General features: G+C 41.5%; 1 long non-coding RNA gene across 1 annotated transcript; it reads right to left on the minus strand.

Moving 5' to 3' along the window:
• Positions 1-731: 731 nt before the first annotated feature.
• Positions 732-22134, minus strand: LOC138066867 (uncharacterized). The gene is made up of 3 exons (XR_011140468.1): positions 21956-22134; positions 21539-21638; positions 732-4639 (listed from the first exon to the last, which is right to left on the minus strand). It is a non-coding gene; the product is annotated as an uncharacterized lncRNA (long non-coding RNA).
• Between the last annotated feature and the right edge of the window lie 121 nt (positions 22135-22255).

The raw sequence follows: 22255 nt of genomic DNA on the forward strand, positions 1-22255 counted from the left end.
TTCTTGAGAACAAGCCTATTAGTAAACACACTAAAAAATTTTAAAAAGATAAATGGAAACAGTATCAGTGTAGAGAAAGCTGATTCCCTTCCTGGTTTCGCGGACACAGCTAATTTGGATAAGAACCCAACTGCAGCAATGCTAGTGAAAGGTGCAGCTCACCTAGACCTTTGCAGTTAACTTTTTTGTCAACTGCCAGGCAGGCGTATCGCTATGGGAAGCATCACCAGGTAGCATCACTACAAAATCTTCTAATGTTGTCTTTGTAGTGTGCAAGCAGGTTTTCATCTCTCGGGGAAACCGCCAATCTTACTGTTCAGTCTTTGGGTTATGCAAGGACTTTGTGCCTTGGCAGACTCAGAAGAAGAGGAGGCAATGTGCACAGCCTGAAAATTGGCTGTCTGCCTTGACTCTTGTTAAAATCAATTCTGGTGTGAGAGTTGTCTCTGGGGAACCAGACAGAAATGTTGGGCTAGGATTCCTAAATGAAGGGACTGCCTTGCATGTTGGCTGCACATCCTCAGTTTGGGACTGGTATATATGTGCAAATAAAGTGATTCAAATTTAGAATACCCTCAGACTTCTTTTTATGTCCAAAAGGAAAGCATAAGCATCTGCTAGTGATGGATAGAGCACACGGATATTAGAAGACAAGGCAACAAAACTTTAATTTACAGTCATTTGCCCTTCTTTGTATGAGAGACTTTGAAAGGGTAGAGTACAGGAAAAAAGCTGTGTGTACTCAGCAATTCTGTAGAGCAAGGTTGTAAACCCTTAAGACATGCTCTCTTCCGTGTAGTAAAGTATAAGACTGCTTAACAGCCACCATTCTGCAGGTGCCAACTTTTGCTGAATGGTAACTAATGTTATTTTAAGACATTTCTGGATATTTGCATCAATCATTTTATGACTGCAATATTCTCTAATCAGGAGCGCCTTGCCCCTCAAAATTATGCACTTCATTTCGGTCGGAGCGTTTGAGGAGGCGAGCGTTCAGCACCACAGTCTCACCTTTAGGTGAACACTGCTGAGGCCTTACCTGGCAAATTAACACTCCTGTTTTCAAATGGATCTGCGAGAGGAAGAGGCAGACTCTGGAGCTGGTGCTTAAAAACTTAAGTAATGATCATATAGAATTATTTATAGAAACTAACTTAGACAGCTGCTGCTCTGATTATCTTGTGGGACTCATTAAGGTCCTGTTTGACATTCAAATAAATTCTTCTATCTGGTGGCAAGAAGGAAAGAGAATATGTACTTTAAAGAAATTAGAGGATTTAAAAACGAAGATGAAAGATCCAGATCTATCTCGTAGTTACTTTCTGCTCCCTCTGCTCTCTTATAACCTGGAAATATTATGACAAGAAGTACGGTGGCCTCTGATGTACTGCACAGAAATAAATGAGAAAGTTAATTGGGGAAGCACCAAATTACACACCTGAAAGAAGGGGAGTAAAAGAGGAATAAGAGAATACTGTATCGCTTTGGAGTCCAGCTCTACCAATCAGAAGTCAGCACAGTATTATAAAGTCAAACCTCAGCTGTATTTCAGGTGCAATTTTATTTCATGTGCAACATTAAGCAAATGACTTAAGAGGGCTGCTGCTTTCACAGGCACGCGCAGCCTGTTAAGACAGTAGGATGCCTTCACTGCAGAACTTCCACGGAAATAACACACACGGCCTAAAAATTATTCCATGAGCAACGGAACTTCCCATGGATTTGTACTTTGCATCTCTAAGCCACTGGCCACCCCCTCCTCCTAAAAGGAAATGCCTTTTGCTTCTAGCCCATTCTGGTTTCTCTTTCTAAGCTAAGCGAGTGGGATCGAGCAGAACCCCACGCTCACTGCTGAGCGTCCTAACAGCTGCTTCGCAGGCATTTCTGCAGCCACGGCACAGATGCTCCTCGTGCTTACTTTAGTCAACACATAACTGAATGGAGTTTGGATCGTATAATCTGCCCTTATTCCCTCCCAACTCTCCTCCCAGTCATCCCATGGTAGCGTGTGAGATCAGTCAGAACTTTCCACTCTAGCTGCAGGAGAACTAAAAACGTTCGGCATTTTGTTCCTCGTTTATCACTCAGCAACGCTCGTGCTTAAGGCGTGGACCTCACTGACGCTAGAGGACCAAAACTCGATGCATCTTCAGCAAACGCTTGCGTTTGTTAAAGACGTCATTAGTCACTCAGGCTTATTCCCGTCAGACTCTCATTTCTTCATGAGTACCTACCAGCCATATACAAGAGTATTCCTTCCCATCTGTGGTAGCGGGCAGAAATGCTCAGATACTATGACGACGAAGATAATATAAAAATATATACAAAACCTGAGTATATTAGACTAAAATAAACACAGAAAAGGATGTCCTGGGAGACGATCCTTTTACTCTGAAACCTGGCCTTCCCCTTAGCGTGGCAGGGATTGAGACTTCTGTCTCTCTTGGCATGTTACAAATCCTGTGTATTTTTCTAGGCAAAAAAAAAAAAAAAAAAAAATGTATTGAGAACAGCACAAGTGGGTGAAAAAACATAAAAACTGGCAGATTGAAGGCTCAGGGAAGAGGTTCTACTTTTTCTCAGCTTATTATGTCAATTTTATATTTGTTTTTGTGCTGGTTGTATGCCCAAGAAAGATATATTTCATAAATAATGAGGAAAAACAGCACATTACAGTATCTTCCTCTGCGATATGTAGGCAAATTCTTCTTAGGAGCAGGCTCTCCCTTTCTGGGTGTGTATTAAGGTGTTGGCTTTGACCAATAAAAACAATTTCAGTTGTACTGATGTTTGACGATAAATGCATTAAAGACGGAGATGCTCAAGACACTGTAGTAACTGGGCTGACTAGTACTGACACATAGCTATCAGAAACCAGCAGAAATTTCCTCATTAGTTTCATGTGATACAGGTCTGCATTGCCTGGCATCTTGCTTTGAAATTCAACTGCAAAAGAAGCTCGGTCAAAAATCACTCTTACCAGAGTGAATTCCAAACGGTTTGGAAGATGACTTTTGCACCCAAGCGCCTTCATTCCTTCAAGCGCTCCCTTCTAGAAACAAGAGACTGAGTCTTAAGTTAATTAAAAACGCTAGGCAAGATTCCAATTGGTCCCATTTCCTTACACAAGACTTGATCTGTACTTCATAATTTCTACCACATCCCCCTAATTAAGTAATATGTCATATCCATGTTGCCATGCTGCACTTGCTGGACGGAAAAAGTAATGCCTTTTAGCTACAGAGTAATACTCAGCCTGTGCCACTAATTTCTACTTCTACCTATGTGCTTCTACTGGATTTCCCAAAGGCCACTCCCTTACACATCTGCTTAATCTCTGTCTGAACTGGCTCCCTGGAAACGAACGTAGTTCTTGGCATAAGTATTAGAAAAAAGTGAAAGCAAGCAGGCAGCAAAATGGAGGGTAAACGAGGAGAGAAAAGGCAAAAAACAATTAACTGCTCTACACCGGTTAATCTCCGAGAGCTTTCTCTTATCTTACATTTTGTCACCGCATGCCTCTCCCAACTACTCCAAAATTGTTTTTTCTTTGGTTGTTATTGCAGAAGCTGTGCAAATTGATCTGCAGGATCTCTTTTTTTGGATAATATTAGGTAAGTGTTATCTGCTCATTCTGACAGCTGATCTACGACAAGAAATCGGTTGTTATCATTCTTCCCTATTTCTCTGGGGCTCGAAAGGAAACATTTCACCTGAAATATTCTCATACAGATTCCAGAATTCTTCTTTTTATCTGACACTGTCTTATGCATTCTGGCCCTCTGAAAAATCACAGGATTTTTTTTTTTTTTTTTTTTTGCAGCTTTTATACAGTCTATTATTGAATAAATATGAAATGCTTATGTCTTCAGCTTTTTTGTCTAGAATACTTCTGCAGTTACATCTGCAATAACTGCAAAATGCAGTTACAGAGGTGCTTCAGCAAGGAGGTTACATGTCTACAGACATGTCATGCCATGAAGATTGATTGAGTTTGGTCAAGGAATCTGATACTTCCTTTTTATGTGAGGATGCTCCTAGAGGAACGTCTTTCGCTTTGGGAACACCCTTATCTGCTGTGTAAGGTGAATCAATCCTCTCTTATACCACATTCTCTAATTCGCCTTTCCATACCTATTTCTTCTGCTGAAAAAGCTTCTCAGAGGATCACAGTAAGACTTGCTTCTTTGCGGCCCATTGGGGACACTGTCTCTCTTGGAGTCAGAATATCACCGTGGAAACTACAGGCTTATAGCGGAAGACTTCTCTTTCCCTTAGATCCATGTGGGCATCGATTTTCAAAAATAAAAATCCCTTTCCCCATCAAAGCTTGTTTCCTACCCCCTGCAACGATACTAGGAAATCATACTGCCTAGCATAGCACCTTAGCTTCTCCCCAGTTTTCAGCTACGTTTTACAAATAAAGGGGATCTAGAGTAGACACTTCTACGCACAGCCATACTCTTTCCCATCATTAGCCCTGTGCAACAAGCCCACCCCATCAGGTCCTCATTCAGTTCGGAGTCACATCCGTTCCAGGACGTTTTGATACATCAGGCTTCATCCTTATTGTCAACGTATTGCACGACTATTAGGGAAGACTTCAAAGTGATGGTGGAAACGGAGTTCAGATCCTTCTCTGGAAAAAGAAAAGAAGATTTTAACTGTAGTTTACGAGCATCGATTCAAAGCAACTGATTGCATTTTGTAAAGGAGAATAAACTGTGCATCTGCTGTCCAACAAACACACTATTTTCAACAATTTGCAAGCGATACTGACTTCACATTCCTCTTGGAAGGGCCATGAAGGACTTTAAAGAGCTTTAGAGCTCTTCAGAGGACTTTAGAGAAGCTGTACCCACCAGAAAGCAAGGCATTGACTGTTATACCAAAAAAAAAATACCAGAGAAATCCAAGCAATTTCATATACCGGAGGAAGGAATTTTCTTCCTCTTTTTGAAATACAGAAATTTCAAAGTAGACAGTGATTTCTAAAGTGCAAATGAAAAAACTGGTAGGATAGCCTAATTCAGGAACTCAGGATTTGCAGACTGAATCTATCAGAGAAGTAGGTATTCTCATGCAAAACAGCAGGAAAGAGAGAAAGAAAGAAAAACCTTGCAAAAAGGAAAAGCAGCACACCTTAAACTGAACACTAGTCATATACATTAATCTATTGATTCTATACGAGTTACAATAATTAGCTCACAGCAACACCAGACGTGAGTATTAATCTATCATCACTTCTGAGAACACGAGGAGGGCTGACCAAGTTCCTAGGTAATGACCACAGACCACATAATCATCTCCTGTATCTGGATGAGATGCAGCAAGAGGAGTATAAAGTATCCTGAAGGATGTTAAAAGTATCCACTTAGTATAATGGAAAACAGCATAGGAAAAAGAACCGGAGATACAGTCGGGAACCGAGATAGCTAGGAAGAAAGTCTGGTGCGGGTAAATTTCTCAACGACCCTTCTGATACCAGGTGCTTATGAAAATAAGGAAAGGCATCCTGAATTCCTTCGACAAAATCCTGCCCTTGATTTCATGTCAATCTGCTCTAATGACATTAAATCTTGTTTTGAAACTGCTGAGGTTACACAGCGTATAAGTAAGGGCAGAAACTGAATCCCTATTGAGGGATATGCATATGGTCCTCCAGAGGATGACAGGTAATGAAAACACAAACAGAGCTTGTCAGGTATTTTCTTCTTTAAACTTGACATTAATGATGCCAAGCTATTCCCCTTTCTGCGCTCTATTACAACTAGTTGTTTTTCCTATTAATAGCAACTGTTATTGGGAGCGGAGAGGTGCCTGGAGATCTCAACCGAGATCAGTCCTGTCACGCCACATACTTTGCAAACACCTCCTAAGAGGAGGCTTGCAGACCTGCTCCCCCAGGAGCATAAGTCTAGAAAGACAAAGCAATTACATGGTGGGAGGAGAGCGGAGAGGTGGGAAGGGGATCATCCAAACAGCACATCTCAAAGTCAGAAGGGAAAGCGCAGCGAGGCACTGGGCTGGATGGCTGCCAGCCCAATGCCCAGTTCACAGTGCCGACGTGTGCTAGCAGCAGTCTCTCAAGGCCTGATGGAGTTGCACTGCTAACCGGGTGATACTTTTCCATAAACCCGAATCTGATGAGGCTGGCTCTTTCAAAACAAAACCTGCACAAAATCCCCAATCAGATTTCTTCATCTCTGTTTTCATTTTGTGAGACAGTTGTTTACGGCCCTCTAATAGGTAGTGTAGGTTACCTACACCACCTGATTATTTTTTTTTTTATCTGCACCTGGTAAAACATAACTGAGAAAACTGAGCCCTTGGTACTGTTAACTTAAACGATTTGACCCTTTCTGACTCGTGCATGCTTCGTTCTCTCCCGTTACACCTAGTTACTTGACACAGTCCAACAATGGTTGGTCTCATCAGCTTCAGCTGACAGCAACAAACGTCCAGCGAGAAATACAAAAACTTGTTTGACAAGAGCGACTAGAGCCTGAACAGGAACCTTTCATGTGAAAGGATCACAAAGCACTTTCCAAGCTAGAATTAAAAGATTCATCGAGCTGCGCTAGGCTGGAAGATGGCAGCCAGGCTGGCAACCAGCACAGAGTCAGTGCAGAAGGACAGGGAGGTGGAAATTTTCATCAAGGATGTGAGCACAAATCCTGGTTGCTAAATAAGACTCATAAAATCTGTAATAACCAATCAGGGGAGAACAAACAGGTTTTGTGTTTTTTTTCCTCCCCTAAGAGAATTTCAGCTGCTTCTTACCTATGAGATACATGGAAATAAACTTAACCTCCCAGGGACAAAGGAAAACAGATATATCTCAGAGAATCAAAAAGCTACAATGTTGCTAATCCCAAACAACTAAAAAACCATGAACTTTAAAGAAGAATCAGTTGGGGGTTTTTTTTTGGCTTTTGCATTGCACTCGCATTTTCCAGCTTCTCAATTAACTGCACATAGTAGAACTTTTTTTTTTTTTTTTCTCACAGAAAGATGGTATCTTAACATTACTGAATTGTCAGAGTGGGAGATTAGTAGAAAATAGCAACACTGAGACAAATGTCAATGCTGGCAGTGTAGCAGTGATGCAAAAACCGCTAAGCCATTTCGTTTGATTAAAAAGTGTAAAAAGCCTCTGAATGGCTAACAAGTTAAATCACAAATTGTAGGTTTTAGTATTAAGTACCGAATACCACAATAAATTTTACTACAAACGATTAGAACTGGCATTAATTTGTGCTTGGATTCCACTGTGGAAAGCCAAGTACACCCCTGAGAAGGGAAATCCTTCTTGTGCCTGTGGAAAATAACCGTGAACTTTGCTCTACGGTAAGTTTGCAAGAGGCTGAAGCAGGGAGGAAAAAAAAAAAAAAAGTGAGTGGAAAGGATCTGACTCAAAACACAATGGCAGACCCAAAAGGAACTCTTAAATGAAAAGGCATTGCAAGATCAGGGTCTCATTCAAAAAAATAACATTTACATTTGCTGGTATGTGGCTGAAAATAGATTCCATATGAAAATGCTTAATAGCGCTTAGCAATATTTTTCATTCTCGGCCTTCTTTGAATAAATGCAGCATTTTCCAAAATTAAAATGGCATTTTAGAAAAACTTCCTGGAATTCAGATGGGGAAGCTACACAAATTAATGTTTTCATTTTTCAAACCAATACTGCAATTTGGAAGATTTTGATATTGCAATTCCTTCGCACCTTTTTCCATCTGTCTGATCTTGTCCTCACTTCTCATCAAAATACTACAAGCGAGGAAGAACAAAACAACTTTCCTTGCCTGAAAACTGAAGTGACTTGGAGTTTTTGTTTATCTAATTCAAATGTCCCAGAAGCTTTTTGGAAAATTGAGAGAAAGCACTGAGAAATGTTTGCCATTTTCAGACCATCTCTCGTACTCAATGAATCTCTTTTATCAGGATATAGCTAAGATTGTGAACTCTGAAAAGGCCTGTTGCAGACAGAATTTGTTTTTATAAGAAAAACTGATAGAATGAAACTGAAACGCAATTTTCAAATGGCAATGCAAACGAAAGAAGCTACAGTTCTTTAACTATATTTGCAACGTGCAAGTTTTTTCACCTTGTCCAACATCAGTTATTGGTATAGCATATAGAAATATACGCAACAAATTCCGCTGTTTAACAGTAAAAACACATATGGAAAACAAGTCATTATTATCTCAACAACATTAGATATTAAAGCCTTGCAACACAGAATCAAACAGCTTTTAAGTACAGGCTTAGCCCTACCACAGTTTCTTACAGAGCACATGAACCTGGGAGCAGAAATGGTCATAAGTGGCACACAGACAACCTTCAGAAATCTTTCAGGCAATCAGGAATCTTTCAAGACCATCTTTCAGGAAACTCATCCAACAAATAATACCTAGGTTCCCTAGAGCAATTCCGCTCTAAAAATTCACTCTAGCCCAAACGAGCAGGAGCTTTTTCTCTCTAGCTTAGTAACTCCCATACTTCCCTTCCAAAATAAACTCCAGCTGAAAACTACAGTTCAGGCTACTCACACCCTGAAAAAAAGGAACGTAGCAGACTATGTATGACAGCACCACCTAGTGACTAATACCACAGTAATATGACTGGTGAAAACCACAATAAAAACAAATATAAAACTTTTATTAGGAGCCTGCTACGTCCACTTTACTTCTGCATTTTTGATTCTTTACCCTTGGAGAGATCTTATTTTGAAAAAATACAATTGCAATTCAGGACGTAATTTAGTTTAAATTCAAAACATTGATTTTGATAAAACACCTCTTTTGTGCTTTAAAATAGGTAGGCTTTCTATTAGAATTTGCACTGCAAACACCAAACACGTTCAATGTAAGAATGTGGGACTCCAAAACACCCAAAAAATTACTTCTGCAACCATGACTCAAGTGAACAATCATGAGACATCTGTGGGACTACTTCCAGGAATAGGGAAAGCAGCCTATGTCTCTGAAAGTGCTTAGAGCAGTGCAATTCTGCCAGTTTTTATCAGGAATGTCTTATCTGCTGGTTTAAGCCGCAGCTTCTGGAGTCAAGTGCTTCCATGAGAATCTGAGGTTTTACCTAAAAACAAAAAAACACACTTGTAACTCTTAAGTTCAGAAAAAAGCTTGGGGAAACAGCAGACACACAAATCTCCAAAACAGGAAACCAAAATGAGCGACGAAGCAGCGCATTTTAAAATCTGTTTGAAAGCCGCTAAGAGGGTGTGGGCACGGGCATCTGGCTCAGACACGGTTAACGTCTGACGCCGACAGTCCTGACCCGACTCTCTGAACCTCGCTCTTGGGTACGACAGCTCAGGTCAGCCTTTCCTGAAAGGCCACTGCATCCCAGTTTCTATAGTCTTGCTCTACTGCTGCCATCTGCTATTTCTAAGCGACACTATGAAAGAGACTGGAAGACAATTCTGCGTTGCTTGGGGGAGGAAGGAGGAGCAGAGGGGATACTGACAAATCTTATTTATTTTCCCAGCTCAAACGTGGCAACGGCAGGTAACTGCAGTTGTATTAACTTGTGTGACTTGTAACTACCAGTGCATCTTTTCCAGCAGTGAGGTAGCCTGAACACAGCCAGCCACAAGATTACCACACGTCATCTCACTTACATGTTGTATTGCTCTTCATAGCGCTTGTATTAAAAATGTAAAATTACAAATCTATTTTATGATTTTGTTTCTTCCCATTTCCACAATGATTCCAGGCTTTCTGGGAGAGTAGAATAAAGCAAACTGATATAGCACAAGTATCCTCTTCATCACCTACAGTCCAGCAGGTAGCACGCTTCTAACACGCCACAGGAAACTTATGTTTCTACGCTTCTGTTGGTGTTCTCAACATCAAGTGAATTTTTGGTTGCTGTTCATGCCAGTGTGAAGCCTTTAGCTGGACATCAGTGTTAGCACCTAGGCTACATCATCAGGCAAAAGGCTTTTTGCAAGCGGATGCCCACAGTGGCTTTCAGGCTTGCTCTTGTGCGGGGAACAGGCAGGTCCTCCTCAATCCTTCTGGTTGCTTCTGAAAGCGCCTTTCTTCCCTGCACTTTCGATCTACTCGGCCTTCTCTTTTGTCTGCCATTAAGGTCACGTCTCTGTGTGTGGTTTTCCCACGCAGCATTAGCGGCACTCGAAGTGAGACTTTCTCTGCATGGGAAACGTTTGGTGAATTTTCAAACGCCATTATTGATTTCACACTAATTCTCTTTACGAAGCTGGAGAAGCTCTTATGCAAAGTTGTAATAGGCAGGAAGTACATGACAAGTTATTTAAAAACGACTGCCTGGAAGCAGTCTGATAAGTAAACTAATTTATATTCTGTATTTTTAAACGTATTCCTTAAACATACTGTATCTTTATTATCCATTCTGAATTACATAGCATAAAAGTGATTGCATTCACCCCGCACCAGACGACGCGACTACCTCTCGGACTTCTGCTACAACAGGTACGGATATTTTGCCAAGATCTCCCCCACCCACCTCTCCTTCAATGGCACATGGTTGGAACATAATGATTTTGCCTCTGCATCAGTCAACAACACTTCTGTATCTTCTCTTTTAGGACACTGAATCCATAAACGGGCAGGAGATTCTTTTATACAAGCAAAGTTTTTGCCTGTTACATCAGTTTATTTCATTTCTCATAGGTCTCCTTTCAGACTCAGATTACTGACTGCCCTTTAGTGAATAACTTTCTAGTCATTCTTTGGTCTTTAAAATTACCTTTGAAATGTTTTATACAAGAGTACTCATTATGAACGAGTAATGTACTGAAAACGTCAGCACCTCAAGAAGGCATTATATAAAAGATGAGTAAATTTATGTACATTCATCATTCAAACTTGTCGCATTTTTCATTCTTCTAAAATGTGCATCTTGCGCTGTAGTACAATAGCTTATATGAATTTAACGACATGAAAGGAATAATGTCAGAACTGGCTTACAGTATATTTTAGAAAAGAAAAGCAATCAATTAAGAGTTTTCCTCCCTCTACCAACTTAATAAGTTACTCAAAGTATTTACGCGGGAACATCCCCCTGCATTGTTTTTAGTCAGAAGCACAAAAAAAAAAAAAAAAAAAAAAAAGGTGTTGGGGGAGCTACAGTCTACACCTTCATGTAAAGTGAAAGACGACTTTGGTATCAATTGGGAGTGGAAGGGTTACTCACACACTTTTCTGATATTTAAGGAGTTTTTAAATGTAGAAGGATCTTAATTTAGATTTCTTAAACTTTTCCCCTTCATATGAGGAAGGAGCTCAGATTGTTTTGCTTCATTTAGTAAAGCTTAACCCTTAAAAATCAGGCACGCTCCACTTTCCAGTGAAAATGCTCCAGAAGGTATTCATTCTAAGGATACTGGGGGCTAACTAAACAAATCCAGGAGCAGCAGATTCTACTCTAATTTACAGTAACGTGTGTAGTAACAGCATCGGTCACTTACGCTCGTTTGCAAAGCTGGAAGCGAGGAGAGCGCCCAGGTCACTTTACACGACTAACAACAGTCAAGGTAGCACACACCTCTCTTATCATATCAGAGCACCACATCTATGAGCAGACAAGCAGTAAATTTTGGGGCTGGTTACTCCTCGGCAAGAGGGCAGGAAAAAAAACACACCCCAAAACAGAAGAACCTTCAGCCTCGAGCTCCCCAAGTTGTCCACGTCCTTCTGTGGTTTAAAACACTCTCTCTTACAAGCCACAGTGTAGGTCCTATCTTTTTACTTTGGTTTTTTTTTTTTTTTTTTTTTTTTGTAAGATACAAGAAGGCTCGGGGCTTGTTTTGGTTTTTGGCTGACAAAGAAATAAATGCTAGCTTTAATTCTGAATTGGCAATATTATGAATTTCAGACAAAGGTCATTAGAGAGATTACAGATGAATAAAATGCCACGTGCGTATATCTCATACACTACAATAAGGGAAATACACCTACTGTTGGAGTGAAGAGAAGGCTTCTATTGCTATTCAATTCTATTTGGCAGGTTAATTAAAATTGCTCAATACTACAAATATTTTCTCTTTGTATATATGCTATAGTAATGGATAGTTTTCCCTTTTTATCTCATGATTTGGGTGATAAACAGAATGGTTCTAATCAAAAGCAAGCCGAAACATTCTCCCATCGTCTTTTTATGTTTCTTCATTAGCTACTCTTCCACACCTCCAAAAATCTGACTATATTATAGAGCGTTAGCTTCTTCCTCCCACACTGTGTAAGGTTGAGTTGGAAAAAAAAGCTGAAGGCGTGTATTACGATCCACTACAGTGTCTCGCAAAAGAACGTGGCTAACCGTCAAGATGTTCCTGCAGGCTGCGGACACTGTGACTGTGCTTACTGGACCCCTGACTATCCACCCAAGCACATTCGGAGTAACGCAAGATAGCTCTGTGTATTCCACTGCACAGCACTGCCCAACAGCGACTATTACAGGTAACGTCATATTGGAACACAGCTTATTTAAAGAGTATTTGATTTGATGCTTTTTCTTCTCATGCGTTCTGTGCATCAGATCGTATCGTTGAAAAAGTAAAATAAAATGATCAACTCAGCTTTCTGTTGTGAATATATACAACGCTAGTTCAGATTGAAAGTGGCTCTCAGAAGTAATGCTGTCTACATAAATGTAAAGCTAAAAAAATACATCCAGACGTGCCTAGCTTTTCCTAAGCAACATTACAAGACAAAGTCATCCATTCAATCACACGTAATAATAGGATCACCAGTACGATAAAAAGGCAAGCAAGATAACGATCAGATTTTAGGACATGGAAATTACAAAAAGAAACAACAAAGGTTGAACACTGATAAATTTATAGCATGACAGGTAGTCTACCCATCTCAACATGCACTTGCATTGACTGTCAATAACCTGTCCAGACAAAACAGCAGAGAAACATCACTTTTTTTTAATTCTATTCCAAATAAAAAAAACTCTCTAAAATGTGAGACTGATGTTGTCTTATTCAAGTTTTCCTTATCATCTTAGGTAACTGAGACCTAAAAATGCACGAGAATCTGTTTTCCACTTTCGTCTTCTGCTTTGTAGTGAAGACAAACATAACTTAAGCTGAGGAACCAGGGGTGTAAGATTTTCAGTGCCACAGAGCACCTGGGTTTGTAGTACTAGGGTATAAACAAGTGGAGGAAAAAAAGAGTTTATATGACATATTTAAACCAGTTGTTTCATAAGTTACCCTTACAGTGAATATGCATTTACCTACATTGTGTACATTTTTTCAAGGGCTAGGTTACACTGATGCTCATCCGCAGCAGTCAGTAGAGAGGACTTTACATAGCGCTATCGATCTCATTTACACACACAGTCTTCTGAAGGGATAGTCTCTTCTCCCTCACTGCTTGTCAGCACAAAACTGATGAGATCTTGAGACGTTAGTCATAGGCAACAGACAGAGCAGACCATTTCCCATATACAGCACACCTTATCAGTTACTTTGGGCAAGCTCCTGTTTTTATGCCCTTTGCATAAGGACAGGTTACAAATCTCTTGGTATCTACATTCACATGTGGGGGATGACAAACACCCAAGACCAGAGAATACAGTACCTATAGGGCATACCACACACTGAAATAAGGAGGCTATGCAAGCACTCAAGTTCTCTTCATCTGCAAAATCCTTGAAAATCTCCCAGGGATGCAATTCACCATTCACCTTGGCAAGTACACATTAAATAACCATCATCTCCAGAATAGTTAGTTAGCCCAGAATAGTAAACGTTCACTAATATCCTTCAAGATTCCTTACAGGGATTGTGACTCTCAAAGTGACACAGACGGACAGATCGAAGGACTACACTTCAGAGTGGAAGACTGATAACGGTGTATTTGGAGAAAGCGAGAGCTAATCCAAGGAGGATGAGAGAACAGTTCAGATCTCACTAGAGAAACGGGGTCATTGGGGAGACAAAAAGACCACAACCTACCTTTGACTGACGAGATAAAGATGGGATAAGAAAACCTTCTAGCTCTAGAATAAGCTAGGATGACAGATAAGGGAGGATTCGAAAGGAAATGCTTGCAGCATCTTACGCTAAAAATCTGTTATGTTTGATCAATCGTCCCTAGCAAAATCGTCCCTTCCTGCTGTTCGTTAGCTCACCCTCCTAAGTGTAGAAATGATCACACGTAAAATGGAATACAAACAGGAAGCCACGCGTCCTCAACACAAGGATTACTGGAAAAATCACGCAGCACTGGAGAAAGTCTTCCCTTATTACTGACCTATAAAACAGCCCTTGCCAACATTACAGCCTACTTGCCCTCAAGAGTGGAAGTCCAAAGCTCCTTGAAGACAACAACCAACGTCTCCACCAAGTGGCAATCAAGAGAAATGAACCGCTAAAAAGTCAAAGCTATATACATTGTGTGATCTCACCTTCGTCACCTTTCAAGCACACGCTGCCGCACACTTAAATGGACAGACCAGTCAAGAAATGTAATTTGCTGCTTCAGCAGCAGCCCAGACAGATCCTAGAGCAGGGGGCTATGGCCGGGAGGGATTCCAGTATTCCTGTGTAACACACCCAATTAAAGGTAACTTTCATTCACCCAAGAGCCTTGGGAATCTGCTAATGGCATGATTCCAGGACTGCGGTAACTCAATCTGTGCGCAAGCTTTCTTCACCACACAGAGGCCATGCTTTCCCGCTTCTCGGCACACAGAGCTGAAAACTAGCTGCTCTTTCAGCTGGATTAGTTTTCAGACAGATTACCTCCCTGATCCACTTCGCTGTGCTGCTGCATAAACACTAGTGCTGGCAACAGACGAGACAGGGAAGGAGCAGTGAGAAGATGCCTTTGGAGAACAGGACTGCTTTTTAACGGCAATGACTGTTTAGAGCCTAACTCCAGAATACTCCACAAGATATTCAAACACCCTTTCTAAGGAAGCGTCTTTCATGAACCAGTCATAAGGGTAAGGACTGATAACTAGACCTTTTCCCCCACTCATTAGATGAGCCATGATTGACAGATGCAATGGAGGCTGCAAGATGGAGAACAAGGACCCAGATGTCTCTGTTCTAGCTGCCCAACCCATAGCCTGCTCCACAGAAGGAACAAATAAGCAAGACAAACACAGAGGACCTGCAGCATCAATTTTTTTTTTTCTGGTTAGTCATTGGTGGACTCATGGGAATTCCTGGGATCCTTATCATTTCCCACCCCTTCTACGTTTCAAGAATTTCTCTGCAAAAAAGGATGACGTTTTCAAGCAGACCTGAAACGGCATTGATCTAGCAGGCAGCAAACATCAACAGTCACAGTCCTCATAGCCCCCCCTTTCTTAGCACGAAAAAGCTTGTCCCCACTGGTAAACACAACCAGTTGCTGATAGGGTAAAATCATACCACTCTCCACAGCCACCTGCTCTCAGAGGTTTTGATGCGAAGGCAACTGTGCCACATGCATTCATAACGTGTTGATGGTAAGACTACAGACGCCTTCAGTTTCTTGTCTCCAGGACTGAAACAGGTGTCAGCCCTCACTGCTGAGGTGTACAGAGATCCTGAATGCCATTTAAGAAGCACCTTTTGGAAGCTCCACAATATTGCCAACAATTGAGCAAGCTGAAAACGAAGCACGAGATTGCTAGCGCTTATTTCCGATTTAGCTGCTCGTAACAAGGATTAACCAGAGTGTCTTCTACTGCTCCTGGCAGTCTGTCTTTGATGAGCATCGGGAGTGTGAGTGCTTTGTAAAAATGGGGAGCTCTGGCTTCCCCTGCTAGATTTTGGGGGAGAATTATTCCCCAAACTAGCAAGAACTTCCCTAAAGAAGCCATTTTTTCCCCCTTTGGCAGTTCTAAACCTGGAGACAAGCTCTCACATAACTCCAGCCTCCTTCCATCAAATGATTGTTTCTCCCAGTTGATACTATTGGAGGTGCTCTCTGTAATCCGTTCTCACTCACGGCCTGACGCTCATAACGGAAGGTTTGTTCAGGCTATACCCTCTCCAAGGCAATACAAACAACAGATACATCCGTCAGATGAGGGGAAAACCCAGCTGTAAAGAGAGAGCTTGTCATATGGATGCGACGCTGATGTAATGAGTGAAACAAAAGTAGATTCCAAGAAATGGGGACAGAGTCCAAGACAAATCTGAAATTAGAAATTTACAGAAAGATCTAGCAAAGACTTCTCTGATTTGAGCCACGGACTTTAGAGGACCTATAGATGTAACTACAGTAGCCCATTCCTTTTTATCACTGTGCATTCCTGTTTGAGCAGGAAGAGCGACAAGCAAATCCTGAATGATACTGCCGAATCAAAACAGCATTTGATCTCAGCGTTATGTTAAATACCTAGACAGATAATTTTGGAGAATTGTGCTATTTTGATGGGTCACCCTTAAAATTACATTGTTTATAGCCAACATATTTTAAAACGGAAGCGGCACGTTGATTCACACTAAAACATGTAAAATCAGTGCAATCCAAAGGACCAAGCTCAGGCAGGCACTTCAGTCAACGGAGAGCAGCGGCTGTCACTGGGAAAACAGGGCTGAAAATGTAGATTAGGTGCTTGACGCAGTTCAATCTTCACATGTAAGTGTTAAGCATTACATTGAAGCATGGCTATAATTTTGACTGCGCAATTCCTTGTAACTGAGAAGAATCTGACAGTGTTGCTACTTCAGGGGGATTTTAACTGAACTCCTTATTCACGATTAGGTAAAAATAAGTCCTGCTCCACTGCAGCCAACGCATTTTGACTTTAACCAGGATAGCACCCACAACAACTACCTGCTTAATGTAAACGCCTACCACTGACACAAGGCTGGTGTGCACAAGTGGCACCTCCACCCTAATGCTACTTTAGAATCGTCAGGTCGGCTTCTGTGACTACATCTCCAGTACAAGCTTTTTGCTTCTTTCACTCCGAGCTCCAGATCCGTCACACTCCTCATCTATAGCTGGGATCAAATATACCAATTTCCCAAGATTTTGTTGAAATAAAAGCGGCTATTGAACAAATTTTGCAAGTGTTTCCACGTACAGACCGCAAAACTGTATGAGCAATTGCAGTACTGAGCCCTGCTACAAGCCTGCTCATCTCTCAACAGGGCCTTTGGCTTCACCCACCTGTGCCAGCCCTGCCTGCAGGCGCTGCTGGGGCTCAGGCTCAGGCCAATCCCCAGAGCTCCGCAGCAACGGGGGGGCAGCTGCTGGCTAGGGGCAGCCCACAGAAACACACCCTGCTTTTCCTCTTTGCTACTGGCTGGGCACCACTTGATAGAAAACTGGGGCCCTTTTATGACAGGTGACATCACTCAGAAGGAAGAGCATCACACCTGCTCTCCCTCCCCCGGGAGCTATCTCAAGAAAATCCTCAAGCCAGGTAATGTACGAGGATCATACAACACCTGCAAGGGCAGTTCTGATGACACTTTAAGGCTTAGGCACCATCCCTCCAGACTCCTCCTGGTAGTTTTATTTAAAAAAAAAAAAAAATTAGTGACAATTGGTAGCATTCAGGCTTCCAGAAAGCTTTTGCTAAGGCAGAATCAAAATTAGCCTGTTAGATGAACATGGTGCCACAGTCACAGTACTCACAGGTAACAGCAGGCACGTTCTTCTTTTTACCGAGGTCTTCATTTTTTCTTCTATTTCAGAAAGCCACTGTCATTCACCCATAAGGTGACCCACGAAGGTCAGCCAAAAATCAATGCATATTATTTCAGAAGAGACATGGATTCCAGATAAATTGAGGAGATTTTTAAGAACCCTTTGCTACAGGAGTGGTAAGATTTAGCTGCATTACGTGGGATGTAAAAAGCAACTAAGAGGAATTGGGATGAGAGGAAGGAACTGCAAAGAAACTACATTAATATTTTCAGCTGTAGAGCAAGCAGGTTAAATCAGTTCTAGACATCACTATATCTGAAAGGCTCACTTCTTCCAAGCTTATGAGAAACAACCCTTTACGCTTGAGGAACATCAATCAAGTCAGTAGCCCACACTGGGTCAGTCCAAATACAGTCCAATACAGTATTTTTAGTCAGGGATAAATTAATGGCTTATGAGACAGGTAGAAATAACAGGCAAATCTTCTGCTTCTGAAAGTAGTAATGTGACACTGAAGAGAGAGCCTTAGATAAGGACTTCTGTACCTCCGATTCTATTCCTGGCCCTGTTAATAGCCTGTAAATGCTCTTGGGCAGGCCATTCCAGCCCTTTGTGCCTCACTTTCACCTGTAAGAGCAGGGATATGCATACGGCTCCTTTGCAAAGCCATCTGAAGTGATTAAAAGGCAGGATAAAAATCGACGACTTTTATTTCCTGTTCAAATCCAGGAGTTGTGGCAAAAGGCTCTATAGGGTGGACTTGTGTAACAAACTGCAACGCTGCTGTCAAAATATTTCTTGTTCTCTCCAAATGTTAGAAAGCAAAATCTAGTGGAAATAGAGTTACTCTACATTTTTTTAGGAACAAATCTTAACTGCAAATCAGTAATTCAGTGGGTTTTTCTTCTTCAACTTGTAGATTCCTAACAGTTTTTAAATAAAGGTTTAGGCCTTTATAAAGAAGTTTAAGTCTGTTATTACTCACCTTTTGTGAGCCCCTTAGAAGTAGCCCACAGACTACCCGGCATTGAAGTCTATTATCCTAAACCTGTTTTGATCAACCGTTAAAGCAATACTCACATCCCCAGGGCAAGTAAGGATTGTAACATCTTACATGAATCTGTCCCGCATTCAAAGCGTTTCCAACAGTTTCTGAAGCAAGGCTTTTCAGGCTGCTAGTGAACAGATGCATTAAAGGGAATAAAATAGTGGGGATCCCTGCAGATCACCCCAGCCTGAATCAGCTTTGCTGACTCAAACTTGCACTGCTTCCCCCATTTTGAATTCTGCTTATTCTGTGGCCCCACCATTTTCAGTCTCTCCTCTATTCTCAACTGAGATACTAGGAAAGCAATACGTAAGTGTTCAATTATCTTGAGCCAATCTTCATTGTTTTGGACCTCTCTTTCATTTTAGAGTAAGCTGAACCAAAGTCACTCCTGTCTCTGCATTCAACCTTCACAAATAAAGTCCTCTATCAGTATTTCCTTCACTACTTCTTGCATTACTTTTCTACGAAAGCTGCCTCATCAGCTACACAGCTCTAACTATTCTATGTTAGCATATAAGTCACAAGTTACTGTCACTATCACGCTAAGCGCTTTACTTTATGTGGCATCTCTTTCTTCACTCAGAAAGGAATCAGTGCTCAGTGCTCTGCAAAGCAGCAGCTAACTCTTCATGTACATACAGAGAACTAAATGTCAACATTTAAATACATACACATTTGATATCCAGCGCAACTTGGAGGATCTCCTATGATTAGCTAGCACGAGATGACTCTGTCCAAACTGCCTATGCTGTAAACAGTCCAAGTAAACTCTTCACCCGTCTTGTGCCCCGTTGTTCATAACAAAGTTGTTCATGGGTCATCAAAAGGTGATTGGTGGCTAAAGCGTAACCAGTCTAACAAGCATTTATGTTGTAGACAATTATGCAAAAAAAATCATGGTAGAGTTTATTTAAATTGGAAAGAGGAACTAAAAAAAGCTCTCTTGGTAAAGTCCCAATTATCTTGCCAGTATAAATTGCATCCACGTTCAGGAGTGGGCTATTAGCAAAGCATGCAGGAGGGCTTAAAGCATCTGCACAGCGGTCAGTACAAAGAAGCCTTAGTAGCAGTTTGGACTTTCAGTGTCATTTGTATCACAGAACCATGTCTTTCCTCTCAGAGACTAAGCAGCAAGTGGAGGATAAGCATAACACCTTGAAGACTGACTTAGAAAAGTAAAGCTGTGATGATCAGGTTCCAGTCACCAAGAATCAAACAGGACAGACTTGTTTGTTTGTTTTAATGCAGAGACACACATAATTCTAGCTAAAACTGTCCTGATGGATTTTCAGGCTTTCTAACAATTGATCTTCTAAAGCATAGCTAAGAATGGACCAGAAGAGCACCAGTCAACTGATGCGTATAACCATTTATCTACTCCATGCCTTCTAAGTTACCAAAGAACACTTACAGATATCACCTTTTTTTGCCTCAGTACTTTGTTTAGTAACTTTATACAGTTTGTCCTACGCAGCAGATGAGATTTATGCTACTTGCATGTGATGTTCTCATTTTCTCACGCTCAGAGCGTTTCCAAACTTCTGTATGGCCAAAACAGACTGGGGGCAATCTACCGAAGGTTAAGTCAGTCAGACCACGTATTGGAACTGCTTATGAACAGTCACAAAAGTTTTACCACATACAGTAAGTTTTGCCAGACTCCTACCATCATACTCTTAACACAAGTTATCATCTTAAGCAGTCAATTACGAAAAAAAAGTTTTAGCTTTGGATTCTTATATGCTTTAGGCGAAAACTAGCTTTTCATCTGTCTTGACCCTTCAACAGAAGGTTTTCAAAGGTGGACAGCATACAAAACGTTTGGAGCAAGGAGCAAACAATGATACTGAACAATTTCAGGTAACTTTGAGACCCTAAAAATCCATATGCTAGATCTAGGAGTACAGAGAGCATAATTAGAACAGTTTAAGCAAAATACAGTTGAACTATTAAAGTGCTAGATTTTAAAGATTACAGGTTTTTAATCATGTCAAAATCCTTAACGTCACAGTAAGTTTGGTACAGCTCTTTGGTATGGACCATTCTTTCCACTGAAAACTCACAGCACAGTTTCACAGTGCTGTTCTCAGGAGGAAAAAAGTATTCGCACAGCATGAACATGTAATTGGATAGGTGTATTCTAATAAACGCCTGACTACACTAGCCTCATAATCATTATGAGAGAAACTAACCCCAAATAAGGAACGACCGCTATTCTCTCGTCCTATGAGGTTCTTTCCACAAGAAAAGCTTCATTATTCCTTCCAATATTGTTAGAGGAGGTAGCAAGAATTACCTTTTTCAGGCGTGCAAAACAATCCTCCACTGCCCCTTCAGTCACTCCTCAATATAACAAAATGCTAAGTCCAAGAAATGCTCCTTAACAGCGTAAGCGCTGCAAGATTTTTCGTACATTTGATTTTTGGTCAGATATAAACTTTGAAGTCAAATTTCACTGTCATGTAATTTAAAAACAGAGCAGAGAAACATTTTTAAAGCTTTTTTTTTTTTTTGTCATTTTTGTTGATAGAGCAGTCTTTAGGTTCCTAAAGTTCTATTATACCTTCCTTTGTTGGCTTTGAACAAGCTTCTGCCTAACATGCTTTTAACTGCAACTATTTACTTACGTTTCATGGTAGATAACACATTTTCATTAGTCAGCCTCGGACACAAGCCCCGACGTTGCAGAGGCTTGACGTGCTTAGTTTAAACAGCGCTACCAACAAAACCCACCTTTGCAGATTCCTGAATAACCCCGTACAGAGAACATATACTCCTTACTGCCAGGATTTTGCCACCTGTTTTATTACTTATCTTCTGGAAAAAGTTGGGGGGGGGGGAGGGGAAAAAAAACCATAACTAACTTCAGTCATTTCTTGCGATCGCAGGCCATCTGCAGAGCGCCAACCATGACAAGTAGCAATAAAGCAGGAGAAGCCTCGCACGCCATCTAAGCTGCCAGCCCTAAGACAAACGGTATATGGTTACATTGGCAAAAGGTAACACAAACGAGAGCGCATATGCAGAAAAGGAATATATAAACATATAGATTAAAAAAAAAAGTTGTTAACAACCAGTCAGGAAATAAGCAGTGTGTGAAAACACATTAAAAAAATTAAAAAAATAAAAAATTTAAAAATTAAAAAAATAATAATAATAAAACAGCACAAGCCACACGAGGGCTAAGCACACACCCACAGCAAGGTTACCAAGGCAGAGAGTACACACAACACGGCATTTTAGGCAGCCGCTGCCTCCCTCCCTCCCGTTTTGCACATTACTTTAGCTTAGGCCCCCTCGGCACTTCCTCTCTGGCTGCTCTTCCACCTTCGGGGCCCAAAAGCGGAGGTTTCGGGGCAGCCTGGGCCTGCTGCGCACGCGGCCCTGCTCCCTTCACAGGCCTCGGCCTCGTCCCCGTCCCCCCCACGCCCGCCCCCGCGCAGCGACGCCCCGCTGCGCCCCTGCCGCTGCCAGGCCTCTTCCCTCCACCCCCCCCCCAACCCAACCCAACCCGGCTGCCGCCGCCTGCGCGCTTCGCGCAAGCTCCGCGCAGGTCCCCCCGCCCCGCCCCGCCCCGCCCC

This window comes from Struthio camelus, chromosome 3 (assembly GCF_040807025.1).
Source record: "Struthio camelus isolate bStrCam1 chromosome 3, bStrCam1.hap1, whole genome shotgun sequence".
Lineage (NCBI taxonomy): Eukaryota > Metazoa > Chordata > Aves > Struthioniformes > Struthionidae > Struthio > Struthio camelus.